The following is a 15,085-nucleotide window of genomic DNA, read 5'->3' on the forward strand; positions in this document are numbered from 1 at the left end:
CAAGCTTTTTGACGTGTATCTCCCCTTTTCATACTGTTTGTACATTTGCACTCTTCATTCCATAAAAGCGAATTGACATTCTTATTTTTATAGGGTTTTTTTAATAACGATAATTTTTGACCTTATTTTATCTTTCGTGCTCTGAACATTGATTTATTAAATAAAAATTATTTTCCTTGTTGACCTTGTTTTAGAGAATAGTTTATTATTTGTTTTTACGTACCTACTTTTCAAATTCCAAATACAGTTAAATATGTATAAAGCGGTCAGGGAAGGGAAACTGGAAAAGGTACATTCTTTAAATAGGTTAAAATTAGACAAGATTTTTTTTGTATGCTCAAAAAATTTGGATATTTATTAGGCAACACAAAAAGATGGTTTCATCATCATGAAATATTCCAGATTTTGGCGATTTTGTTAGATCACCTCTACCTCCCCCATTATTTGAATCTCATTAGTAGCGTCCGCAGGGGGTTGGCTGAAGGGGTTGTAGCCCCCCCCCCAAAAAAAAAAAAAAAGAATTTTTGCTTTTTATTGGAAAATTTAAAATTTGATCTTTTTTTGTGATAATAATTTCAAAAATTAAATTTCAAGATGATATTTTTTGGAATGAAATTTGAAATATCCAGAGCTGTTGACAAAAATTAATTTTTTTCAGAATAAAATTTTATTTCGAAAATAAAATTTTGGGAAAATAAATTTAAAATACACAGTCATTGACAAACCTATTATTTTTGAAATTTTTTCCAAAATTTTTCAATTTTGGATTAAAGAAGAAAAAAAAAAATCCACAATTTTAAATAAATTTCTTAAATTTATTTATTTTGCTTGTATTATCCTGTTGATATTAATTTGCATTTTTGTTGAATACATATCAGTTGAAGCTCGTCCTCTTAGAAGTATTTGAATTAAAAAAAAAATGAAATCGGCTTATTCTAAATGGAGTTATGGCTTACTCAAGCTCGAAGGTCTGTGAAGGGGGCCAAACTTTTGAGGGATTCCCAAACGGGCCCTTGTGCCTTCACAAGTCTTTAATTTTACACATGTTGTTTCCATGGGGGAATAGACATCCTGATCAAAATTTATCAAAATCGGTTGTGACTGTGGAAAATTTCTAAAAAGTGAGTACACGTGAAACGGAATGCCCTTAGGGTTACTACATTAATTTTCGCTTATATTTTATTTATACATACATACCGACAGGTTATATTTTTTACAACTCTTTTGATAACCCCTGATTTATTGGATAATTAATTATAATAGTCCTTGCATTGACATACATTCTTATATATATATGTATGTATATGACAAATACGTTTCTATTTGTTTTGATGGATGTCATTAATATATAATATAATACTTTTAAGTTACGTGATTTGAACGGAGTTTTGACCACACAGATGCTCCTTTTTGGTATGTTAAAAATGTATAAGTATACTATTTTGTACATTAGGGGTAATAACTTTTCAACTGTATTTCCAAAATGGATTTCCTGTTGGCCCAATTAATTTACTGTTACCTAAAAATGACGAAAATTACTTCTATTTTATTATAATTAAAAAAAAAGCAACGCATCAAGAACTTAAAAGATATCGAAGGGAATATATTAATAAAATATTGGTCTAATATTGTAGTTATTTATATTTTTGAGCGCCACACAAAAAAATATATTTTTTAATTTGGTACTTTAGTATCCCTCTACGAATATCAATGATCTTGTCATAAAAAAAAGAAGACTATATTAGGAGTAATTTGGATTTTCTTTTATATGTATGTGATTTTTTCCCTTAAAAAAAGCGCCTTATTATGTAATATTCAACAAAGATGTGTCAAATTGCAATAGTTTTTAAATGTGAAACAACTCTCTTGGTAAGTGTGAGGGGATACTACTATGATTTTGCATTAGAGCACACGCTAAGTAGGTAATTCGTAATTATTTTAAAGAAAAAAACAAAACATATAAGAATAATGGGCAATTATATTCATAAAATAATTATAGTATCTTTTGTTTATACAAAACTAAGTATATAACATTTTAATATAAATTTGAACTCTTTTATGCGTAACGTTTTTTGCTCAAATAGCTTTTAAAATCTAATTTTATTATAAATTTAACATAAAACACATCCAAATATGGCTCAGGGAGCTAACGTTAAAAAACAACAGTTACCCTAAAGTACATATTACATATATGTAGGTACATGTAATATACACAACATATTTAGTCATTCTTTTTGTTTAATTATATGTATGTATGTAAATATTTAACTAAACAAGTTATGGTATTCATCTGTATACCTTGTTGTTGTCTACATAAATACGTACATACTTTTCTCCCTTTCTCTGTAATTAATAATACTATACCTATACACATATAACATTTTCTCCTAAATGAATATGTATTTGACTCTGGTGATGATGTATGCATCTGACGACATAGTAATGCCGGAGTGCAAACCATTATTAATAAGAGAGGATGTTTGAGATGGCTGCAAAATGTAAGTACATATTTTGCTGCATGTTTGTATATATTTGACATACATTTATTTAAATATTTAATAGTGTCATGTTTTGGAATGTGTTTTTCATTTTTATATTATTGTTATTATATTTTTATGCTTGGAGTTACTCGTTTATCACGGTGTTACTTTACGAACACAAAAAAGCTGTCATCAGGTATTCCAAACATTTTTTGTATGGTCATTCCATATTTGGCAAGAACTGCATAACAACGGATTTCGGACCCTTTCTCCCCCCTTTTCTTTTTGGTGGAAAGGTTGCGATATCCAACGTGAAAAAAGTTGTCAAAAATAGGGCCTTATTCGTTTGTAGAGTTTTTAGTAATTGACAATCGGAAGTGTTTTTTATTTATTTTCCAAAGCTTTTAGCATTGCTCTTTCATTCTTGAAGAGAGAAAATCCAATTATAAAGTAATTACATAAGCGTGCAATCATGAATGACCGATAGTAACACTGATTATTTGTTAGAGAGTTATTAGTATCAGTCCTTATTGGAATAAGAGTAGAATTGAGGATCGACATTGTAGTAATTTATATGTATATGTCCTTGCTAGATACAGAGTGGATTTCCGTTAATTTTGTTCATCCCAGGACTTCTTGCTGCAGATCTAATCGACGTTATGACGGCTAACCTGCTTTTTACCGAACATTCTTCCCATCAACAAGGCTACCGTGTCATTTTCCCCCCTCTTGCATACAAAAAGTTCTTATAGTTTACAATTCTATATAGGGCTCTATCTACTCACTGTCTAGTGCCGGTTTTAGTGGGCGTTGGACTGTATAAAGCTGCTTGGGCTAGTCACTACAGTGTAAAAATAAATGGCTCTGTGATTTAAAACACGAATTGATTTACATACAATTAAAATTTTCTCTTCGAGATCCGAGTTTTATCCTTTCTGATAGAAAAGTAACAATACTTTTTCATAATTGAACTTTCCGTGCGTTATGGTGGACGAGTTCTTCCTTGTTGATTGATTATCCATTTCTTTACAATGGCTGAAATCCCAAAGCCTACTTTGTCAGTATCATAGATCACCCAATAGCATGTATTACTTCTATCAGGATACAAAATATATAGACAATGTGTTATACAAATTACTCTTCGCTTATTTAAAAAACCAAAAACAAAAAAAAAATAGCGGGACTCTTTTTATGACTTTTTTATATTACTTTATTAGGAAAGACATTTGTAATTTTATTTCAAATGACATTTTTTTATGTAGAAAATCTACTCTGCGGGCCCTTATTTTTTATGATCAAGCGCAAGACTAGAGAAAATTACCCTGATGTCCTCCCTCTAAACTCAACCCTGAGCCAATGCTATCTATTACAATTAAAATGAAGATTCATTAATAGTTATTTTTTAATCATAATATCGAAAAATTCAGCTACTAGCTTTTAAATTGGAATGTTATTACGGAAAAATGGCCAATTTTGAGCACAAAAATCCTACTTTATCATCGCTAAAGGCATGAGTGACAATAAATTTTTCATATTGTGTTTTCTTGAAGTCCTCAAGCAGAAAAAACCATAGTACAGTAAAAAAAGAACCCTTACTCCTAAAACGGGCTGCTAAACAATATCCTATAAAATTTTATGGAAAGATTATGATTGAAGCACCGAGATAATTTATACAAGGGAACATCAGTTCTTTTTCATAATACTTATTAGGGTGTAGGCAAGGGACATAGCGGTTCCAAAATTTTGACAGCCCGTCCAACCTTGTCCTAAATTTTAAGGATATGTCCGAATGGACACATAAGCCATCCCATTCAGCAATCTATGCTAAATGACGTCATCAAAGATATATACACCACTGACGTTATCATCAAAAAGTCTTGTCACGATACAAATATTTTTGTATCGATTCCAGTATTAGTAATGTTTGTATTTGTATATATATATATATACTTTTTCGACTATAATTATACAACAAAAATGTCGTTAAGGGCAATTCAGATGGACTTACAGGGGTGTCCTTAGGATTTTGTTTGGGGAAGGGGAGTCTGTGAGCTCATAATTTTGATGAGACTATAAATTTTTTTTACACGTTTCCCTTGCTTTGCAAGTGATAATTTTCTAGCTCATAAATTTGGGAGGTTAAGTGATCACCGGAACTATTATTTTTCTCTGATGTAAAGTGTCTGCAAGTACCGATTTGAATGTCAATAAAAAGATATATGTGTCAGTACACATTACACCCTAAGACAGGGTAAATAATCTCCATAATTTTTATAAAAAGATTATGATTGAAGTATAGCTTGTTAATTAGCTCTAGAGAAGATGAGTTCTTTTTAACATAACCATCACATATTATGGTTGTATGTAATGATTATTATTATGATTAATGAGTACGTACATAGTGTATATTTCCATATTCCAGTACTATTTACTCAAATCACTCCTCTTCTTCTACGATGATTATTCATTTTTGGCAGGATCTTCTTCTTTTCTTATTGACATTTCTTCTTTTTCTTCCCTGAGAGAAAGAGAGAGAGAGAGATGGAAAAAGTAGAAGGATAAAAAAAAGAGGAAAAAAGGAAATGTCCTCTTTATGGCTCACGTCATTTAGGTATTATTATTATAGTCTCTTTTTTATTATTATTATTACGACTAACCATTTATCACCACCCCTTTCTTCTCCTATATATACATATTCTTCGTCTTGACTCTGTACACAAAATATTACATATATTTATGTATACTAGGGTGGGGCTGATGCATCAGTGATGCCCCAACATAAAGCATTAAAAAAAAGTGATACAACGCGCCTGTTGGCCTGAGTAAATTCAAGGGTACACAAATCATGACTTCACTTTTATCATTTTCTCTCATGACGTATACAACTTCCCCCCCTTATGCATAATTAAGTTCTTGTACATTCAATGCGTGATAAGTTGTCGATCATTATTCTATACTCAACGCCCCAAGCTGCCAAAAAACCCGTGTTTTGATGTTCTTTCATTGGTTTAATTCAAATTAAGTCTTCTTGAGCAACTTTGAACTATTCCCAAAAATTATTAAATTGTAATTCCGTAGTTGGGAATACTTTTAAATGTTGTTTTTGTAGAGGAAAGGTTGTGAGGTATAATAAAGGTAACTACGTGACTGGTTATGGTCCCAAAGAACACATTTGTGTAATTTCATCCATATATATATATTAAAGTGAATGAAATTTTTGGAAAAAGTGACAAAAATCACATTTTCGGTTATTTGAAAGTGTCAAATAATTGTTTTTTAGAAAAAAAAAAAAAATCTGTCCTAAAAAAGTGAATAAATAGGAAGTAAAAATGAACATAATATTATATATACATATATATATATGTTGCTCAAAAACAATGAAGTACATATATGCAGATTTTTGGAACTCGTATCTATTTTTTTATTAATAAATAATATATTTTTGAATAAAATATATTAATATTTTCTAATTATATAAATCTTTACATATGTATTTAAAATATATATATATATATATTAGGCAATTCAATTTTCAACAATGTGATTTATATAGTTTGTGTCACTGTTTCCAAATAAGTTCATTAGGTACATGCATATCTGTCAAATTATAAGAATTATTTGGACACCAGCTTCACCCTAATGTATACCATAAAATTGAATAGAAAAGGAAATACTCCTTTCATCGGGAATCACAAACACACGCACATACTTAATATGTATGTATGTGAAATAGGACCCTAATCATTTCTTTTTAATAAAGAATGCTCCATCTATGTATAATTATCAGTGGATAACGACATTAAAACACGGAAATCTTCCCTCTTTCCTCTCTAATCAACCTATTTAATTATTTTAATCAAGAAGTGTAATTACATAATATGTACTAGGGGTTATATCCCGGGATATCGTTTTCCCGGATTTATCACCCTTCCCATATTGGTCAAATGAAGAGAGATGTACCAATTTAGTATAAGTAACCATTATGTTATTACAATTACTCCATCTGATTTAGGAACTATTTTTGAAGTAAACATACACAAAATGAGTATTTCCTTCTCTTGGGACGACAGTGAAACGAATCTACGTAGATTGAATTTAAAAAAATGACTTCTATGGAGTGGGGTGTCTAAATTAATTATCGGTCTGAATATGTATTAAAAATATATTATATTATTGCATCAGTATACATTCTTATTTGCACATTATGATTGGCAAAAAATCAATTCATTTATCTAGAAGTTTAGTATCTAGATAAAAAATGTAAAAAACAATATTCAACAAAAATAATGAAATGGATAAAATCCCAATTAATTTTTTTTACTTCATAGATAAGTACTTATATCCCAAACATTTTAGACATGTTTGAGTCAATTAGAGCTTCTTCTTTTTCTTTTTTTTTAAATCTCTTTATTAATCTAGAACAGTGATTCCCAACCTTTCAAATATAGCAACCCATTTTAGAAGAAGCAATCAGGAAGCGACCCCAATCCTTAAAATATCTTATATACATTTATTTTTTCTATAACAAACTGTCATATATTGCGATTTATTCGTGAAGTCACTGTACATTCCGTAAATATATGATTAATTTAAAATTTATTCATAAAAAGCTCCTACAAAACATTAATTAATTGCAAATCAATTCCAAATTATTCGAACAAACAAACTTTACACCGTTATGTCAAGTATGTTTATGAACTGACCTTAATGAGACGGCTGGTATTGTTGTTTTTTAGCTAGCAATTCTATCCTGAGCTACGTTGTCGATATGACACTCCTCAAGTCGTCTTCCACATCTAATTTATTTCAGTACTTGTTTTTAAGGATGATAAGTTGGGAGACTGTTGTTCCACATAAGTAAGTTGTTGGGAACGGCAATAAATTCCTTATTGCGAATTCTGATATTACTGGGATTTTTTTTGAAATTTTTTGCCCAAAATTCTTGTAATTGCAGTTCACCAAACCATGATTTAGCTTCAAAGCTGTTTTTTAAGTCGATGAACTCTTCGTCTGCTGCTTCAGGACAGCAGATACACTGGCATTAAAAGGGTTGATTGTAAGGGGGAAAGATTTGAAAGTTTCATCAGGAAAATATTTTTTTATTTGAACAGTCAGATTTTTCAAATGTTCTTGTATCAAGCCATACAAGTCCTGGATGTCAATTTCATTTGCCGCTTCTTCAACAAGTTGGGCAAGTGTATAAGTGAACATGTATAATTTCTTTTGATTAATTTTATTGATCCAGAGTTCCAATTTCATTTTGAAAGACGATCAATTTTCAGACAAAGATATTATCGTACTATCTTTACCCTGTAATCCTGTATTAATACTATTAAATATTGCAAAAATGTCGGCCATGTATGCCAATCTGCACAACGTAAATTCATCCTAAAAAATGATTCATATTCGCTTGCATTTTGAGAATCAAGAAATATTTGCAGTCTCCTCTCAATTCAAAAAATCTCTTCAACGCCTTTCCTATCGAGAGCCACCTTACCTCTGTGTGAAACAATGGTGCTTCATGGGTTGAACCCAAATCTTCACATAAAACTTTAATCAAGCTGTCTTGCAAGTGACCTTGATTTAGTGACAATTACGGCTTTAATCACTCGGTTAAGCACTTCTTTGAATGGTTCAGGCAACGTCTTGGTAGCTAAAACTTGTCGATGAATTATGCAGTGAGTCCCAATTACTTCTGGACTCACCTTTTTAACAACGATTGGAAGCCAGACTTACAATCGAGCATGGCAGGAGCCCGTCAGTACAAACTCCGCACAATTTCACCCATTCGATTGAATGTTCTGTGAAGAAATCATCAATTAAATCAAAAATATCAGCAGCAGTAGTTGACGTTTGCCGAGGCTTACAAAACAAGGAATCTTTCTTTATTTTTTTATTTTTAGAATAACAAACATACACAAGTATTTGTGCAAAGTTTGTCACATCAGTAGTTTCATCAAGCTGTATGCCGAACAGCCCAGTAGGAGTTTCTTTTAATTCTTGAATAATTTGGCATAAAATATTCTCGGACATATCTGTTATCCTTCGTTTTACCGTATTGTTTGACACGGATAGAGGCGATAATTTATTTACTGCTTCAGGACCGATCATGAGACGTACAATATCTTTGGTGCATGGAAAAATAAGATTATCAGCTATAGTGTGTAGTTTTTTAGCTTGTGCTATTCTTAATGCAACCGTGTATGAAACTTCAATGGCGGCTAAATTTTTGTTTTGAAATAATTCACTACTATAAAGGCGGCGAATTTTGACGCCATCAACTTTTTCTTTAAAAAAATCAATACTTTTATTTTTCAAAGCAGGGTGCTTAGTTTCGAGATGTATTTGAAGGTTAGCTGGTTTCATAGACTCATGGGCAAGAACATCCAACCATACTACACACTGTGGTCTTTCCACACCTGCATTAACTATGTTAGTGAATCCCCACTTCAAGAAATCATCCCTGTATTTTCTCTTTCTTACACTCATTTTTAAAGGGTTAAGAATCACTGGAATAAAACTAACAGCGTGTCACTGCAAGAGCGACAACAACACTGATGGGAGGAGCGACAGCAGTGGCGTAACCAAAACAAAACATGTTCAATACCCTCTCTGACGTTTAGTTGAGTGACTTAACTTTTATAACTGTCTTCATTTTTTACCGTGTTTAATATAATATTCACGTTCGGGTCAAAATCGATTAGCAACTCCATGGCATTGGTGTCGCGACCCCCAAACGGGGTTGCGACCCACAGGTTGGGAATCACTGATCTAGAATAGTTGCATCATACAAATATAAATAAATACTTTAGTTTAAAATTACTTTCCTTGAAAAAAAGAACAATAAAATACATCAATGCACTCCAATACACGCGTTTAAAACGAGGACTAACCAATAAGCCAAGAACAAGTTTTTGAAAGTTCAAAAAGCAACTATAAAATTAACGAAAAATGACTAGAATAACGTTATAGCCTTTGTATTCAAAGAAATGGGCTGAGTTAAGATATCCAAGAGTTTTAACTAAAGTTTAGAAGTTTTATATGATTTAAGATATTTATATTGGCCCAGATATGCCATTTTAAATAAAATCCCAAGATTTCCCATTCTTATATTTTTAAGATAAAAAAAACTACTTTACGTGCAAATTCGCGGTGCCTCCAAAGGGTTAATAAGAATTATTTGTTTCTAGAAATTGATGATAGTATGTTGAAGAAAACAAAAGTAATGCACACCCAATTGTGAGACAAATCATAATAGGTTGCTTTTGCGTTGACGGCCACATATTTGATTTTATTCAAGGATTCCTGTTTTTAGTATCAATTCACATATTAAAACTTTTTAATTAAGTTTTTAAAGGTTTATAAGTGTTATTTGAACTATTTTATTAAAAATTAAATAAAGATTTGATTGTGTGTGTGAGTGGGGGGGAGTTTAGACGTTTTGCAGTTGCATCAAAAAGTAATAGTCCCAAAATATTATGGAAAATAAATGAATATTTTTTTCTCTTTTTTTAGGTATGTGATAAAAACTGATTTTGGTGATTGTAAGTAGTTTTTTATATAGGAACAATGTTTTTGTAATAGTTAAAGTCCGTTTGTCATTGTTTTTACATTAATTTATATATATATAAATTCAATACTCGCTCATTGAAGAAAAAATTGATACGTTGTAACGTTCCGTTCGAAGGAAACAATTGCAAAAATGGTAAATAACTTGCCTTTTTCCATTAAATTGCTTGCAAAATTGAGGGACAGGTCAGGGCGGGCCGTAGCTATTGTGGGTTTCATTTAAAATGTATTAACCCTGGCCAAATACTTGGAGAGAATAAATTTGTGTTCAGTGCTCTTTTTATATGACAATTTGTAACTAATTTCTATTGTTCAGAAGATAAAAGATCTCATTTTTATCAAATGATCTTTTTTGAGAAATATATTTTGTCATTTTAATCGAATAGCCCTTTTTGAAAAAAAAATATCTTTTTTTTTCTCTAATGACCTTATTTTAGAAAACAAATTTCAACTTTTTAATGAGGGACGAGCCTTAATGGGGACCCACTGCACCCATATTACTTGCAGGTGCCTTAGCACGGCCCTAGGTACATTAAACATTACATGCAGCTATGGCCCGTGACTACATGGAGGTAAGAATCCCCCAGACAAAAATCTTGTTGCCAAATTTGTCGAAAATGAAAGGATGCTTTCAAAAGTTGGGTTTTTTTTTTACAACTTGAAACTATAATTATAATAGTAAATTATTAGCAATTATTTAAAATAAATTGTCTTTTAATAAAATTCAAAATAGATTGGCTTTGAAAAAACCAACATTCTGTCAAATGTGATAAAGTTTTTCCAACAACAGCCTCCATCCCCGATGAAAAACTCTAGGAACGACCCAGATCCTGATTAAAACTGAAAAAAAGTACTTTTATTTTATGATTTGACAAATGTTATAGACTCGTTACTGCCATACAATAAAAAAGTAAATGTAAAAGATAGTTGTAGTCTTTAATTGTGCGGTAGTCATAATCATAGAGAAGAGGAGGGGGGTTCTTTTGTTGTTTCCCCCCTTTGAGTTATTTATACTATTATTATTTTAGTTCGTTTGTTTCTTGATTCTTTTTATTTATTTCTTTAATTGATTGAGAGAAAAGTCTTCATTTCCTTCAACTAAATACTATTACATACATATAGCAGCAGACACACACACAAAGCCAAAACAACAAAACGAACGAACGAACAAAACTTTTCTTCATTCTCACTCTTTAATTCCAACATACATATGTACATATAAATATACTTTTTAAGTAGTAGTATACCAACACAAAAGAACGTGAAGAAAATAACTTTGTAATTATTTTTATTAGACATCTTTGATCACTCATTCAGGGAGGTCCGGAGTTAAGTCCTCTCAAAAAAACTATTTTTTTAACTCACAAATTATGGTTTGTATTAATAATACTTTTAACCAGGTTTAATATTGTTCTTAAAGATAGGATGGATCCACAAATCTCGGATCCGGGATACACTTTATTGTAATCCGCAACCTATCCTCCTAACAAAAACGGAAAAGACTATAACTATAAATTATTATTCATTAGTACTTGATAATTGTTTACAACTTAATAAGAACTAATTCGTATCCAACCAATCAATGTTAAGAACATTGATTATAATTAAAGAAGAAGAAACATTAACAGCTGATAACAAAGTACAGTTTATATTTTTGTATTAATAAGGTAACACCATGTGGAATAACAAGGGTTTATTTAGATGTTGCTCCAATCACTAATCTAGATAAATGGAATGTTGGGTATAGATAATATCTTTTTGTTTGACTATGATTAAATATTAAGTAATAATATAATCCTTATAAGATCCGCAAAATAACTCAGATCTTATGATGCGTAAAAGTTCGGGTACCCAAAACCGTTTCGGGTTCCGTATCTTTTGCAAAATAAAAATATTAGTATACAGTACCCGTCTACTTCGGCTCCGAGACCTGCCCTATCTCTGATTGTTGTATGTAGAATGAGACGCCACGCTACTTACTTGCAGCTAGTCCGTAATTTTTTCCTCTGCGGCTACCATTATGGACTACTTTACTGAGGCTAGAAACTGCATTGCCTCTTTGACAACACCCGAGGTTGGAAATCCAAGGAAGTTAAGATCAGGCATGGAATAAAGACTGCACTTTTTCCAAATCCCAAATGAGTCATTTTTTCTTATTTATATACAATAATATATCTGAGTAAACTAGGGACCGAATATATATTGTGTTGAACGACAAATTTCTTCGAAGATTCGTCTTCAGTGCATTTTGCTTATTACAATTTTTTATCTTAACAATTATTTACTTAGCAGGGGTATCGTTAAATATGTTTATATCCAAAGAATTACGAAGGAAAAATGTATCGAAATACAAATTATACACAAGGAACTGTATGTGTATAAAGTATATAGTACTAGAAGAAGGATCTACTACTAAAAAGAAAAACAAGGTGTCGTCGATATACTTCCATGAATCTATAATTCCGTTGATTATGTAAAGAGGAAGGTCAAATGTGATCAGTATGATCTTTGCAGCTTTCTTGTACTTCATTTTTAATGTGGGTTGGGACTCTTTCCTCCTGTTCCAATAAACATTCACTCAAAACTCTTCATTTAATGATGTTAAAGTTAATGGAACTCTACATAATGTTGGAATACCTTGTGTACATAGACTGATAATGATGCAATTGACTTTCACTCACTTTATATCATTCACTGATTACATGTCGTCAATATATACATATATCAACAAGGTTTATTGGGATTAAACCATTAGAGAGTCTGCAAATCTCATTTAAACGTACAAAAAATACTCGTGACAATAAAATCTAATTATAAATTGATTTATTTTTTGAAAAGGCTTTATCGGAGGCAAATAAAGACTCCTTAATCAAATGAATACATTTTGGGTATCTCAACTTACCCAAGGAATTTGAATAAAGGTATGAAGATAATACCCTTGACTTTATTTGTATATCCATTCCCAACACTTCATATCCCACAAGAGTATAACGTTAAATACCATAATTAATCATTTATATTTTTCTAATGGCTTCCTCTTGGATTTTCATATTGTTATGTGTCAAATAAATACATAGTAATAAGATAAAATTCTAAAGAGGTCATCAAAACATCATTAACGAGGTCCTTATCTAGTCAACAAATATGAGTGTCTCAGTGGGTAAATACGTTGTGTGTAGGTATACATAAAGTATCATCACATTCAACAGATGATAAAAAAAAAAATAAGATAATTACAAAGTGTATGTATTTTTCTTTATATATTTCTGTTTGATTCGCTGGCCAATACCATTTGTCTATCCATATATAATAATTTCTTTGAATTTTCTCTATTTCTTCAGTGTTGATTTAACATAAATTGTTGTACACTTTCATTATGTTATTATCAATGTAATAATGACATAGAGACACATGAATGTTTTGATAACTTTCTCTGTCTCATTAAAAAACTTGTAAATTTGTAAGATCATAATATATTTTATATTTATTCATTCAATATTTAACTATTAACTGAGAATCCATATAAAAAGGTACGAAAATACACGATACATTTATCGAGGATATATATATACTGTCATCTTTGAAGCATGACATATTGGGGATGGAATCGAGTTATACCCATACCCGTGGACTCGTAATCGGAGCATCAATGTAAAAGAATATCCACATGTTACTTTAAAAACCGACTTCACTCAGAGTAAAAATCTAAAGTATTCAGATTTTTATTTATTGGTGCAAAAACCATTTTTACCCAAGGATTTTGTCACATGTACAAACATGTAACATGTACATGTTACCTTTTTGGACGAGTATTTATGTACAACTTACAGGGAATGAATGATGTTCAGTGATGCTTAAAGTATGTCCTATCGGTATATAAAAATAAAAAAAATCGAATATGAACGTGGTAATATTGAACATTTGAAGAATGTTTGGGAGTTAAGTAGCTTAGCTGCCCTTAATTTTTATTAGATCAGCTGCAAGCAGCTGTAAGAGGAAGGAAATTATTTCAAATCTGTTGCGTCTTGACGAGGGAGAGACACAATCTTATTTATAGTAGGAGAGATCCAGGATGACCGAGAGACAAATGAGAAGAAGAAATGGCGTGGAGGAATAAGGCTACACAGTTTATAAGATCATGTGTATTCTAACTATACTCTAATTTATTTACAAAATACGAGACTATTTATAATACGTAAAACATAGTACTTTAATACATAAACGAATATACAAGAAGATAAAAACATGAAAGGAAATATGAAATACATAACAAAATCCCACTCTAGCTAGAAAATATGGAGGAATGAATCCGATGTCGATCCTTAATTCTACTCCTATTCCAGCAAAGACTTATACTTAAAATTCACCAACAAATAATCAGTGTTAATATCCGATATTCATGAGAAAATACGCTCATGGTTAAATTTTATACTTAAATGTTCTTTACTCATGAATGGAATAATAATGATAACCGCTTTAGAAAATTAAAAAAAACACTGTTCACCTTACAGTGCGCAAATAAACTCGCACTCAAAAATATGCTAAAGATTTACAGCCCTAGTGATATATGTAGTTGTATAAATATGACATGTCGATGTGTTTTGCTGCTACATCGTTTTATCAAATTAGATGTTAAGAGCTATAAAAGGAAACAAATGAACACACAGCCCACTCCGGATCTAGCTAGAAAATACTCATCTACTATGGCGTCAATATTAAAAGCCTGGTGGAAGTCAAACATCAGTCGTACACGCGTTATGGTATAACCTTTTTATCTCTATTAACTTTAGGCTTACCGATTCGATAAAGCTGTTTCCGCTTTCTAGTACATGTTTTATACGACTCTAGTTTTGTCTGAGAAAAAGAAATTAGTTCATAGCTTTTGTGACGTCATCATCTGTTTGAAAACTTTTGAAGAAATCCTCATGATTAGGTCATATATATATATATATTATTTGCTTTCCGTGCTCACCTTCATCATTACGGTCGTTGGAACTAATTCAAGAGTGGGGGAGGAGTGGCTTGATGATAACATA

The 15,085-nt window shown here is 31.0% G+C and overlaps 1 protein-coding gene across 2 annotated transcripts in view; it reads left to right on the forward strand.

Moving 5' to 3' along the window:
* The window catches only part of LOC121114953 (pseudouridylate synthase RPUSD2), a 157,337-nt gene that overhangs the window by 34,497 nt on the left and 107,755 nt on the right, over positions 1-15,085 (forward strand). The window lies entirely within an intron of this gene.

The sequence above is a fragment of the Lepeophtheirus salmonis genome, chromosome 3 (assembly GCF_016086655.4).
Source record: "Lepeophtheirus salmonis chromosome 3, UVic_Lsal_1.4, whole genome shotgun sequence".
Lineage (NCBI taxonomy): Eukaryota > Metazoa > Arthropoda > Copepoda > Siphonostomatoida > Caligidae > Lepeophtheirus > Lepeophtheirus salmonis.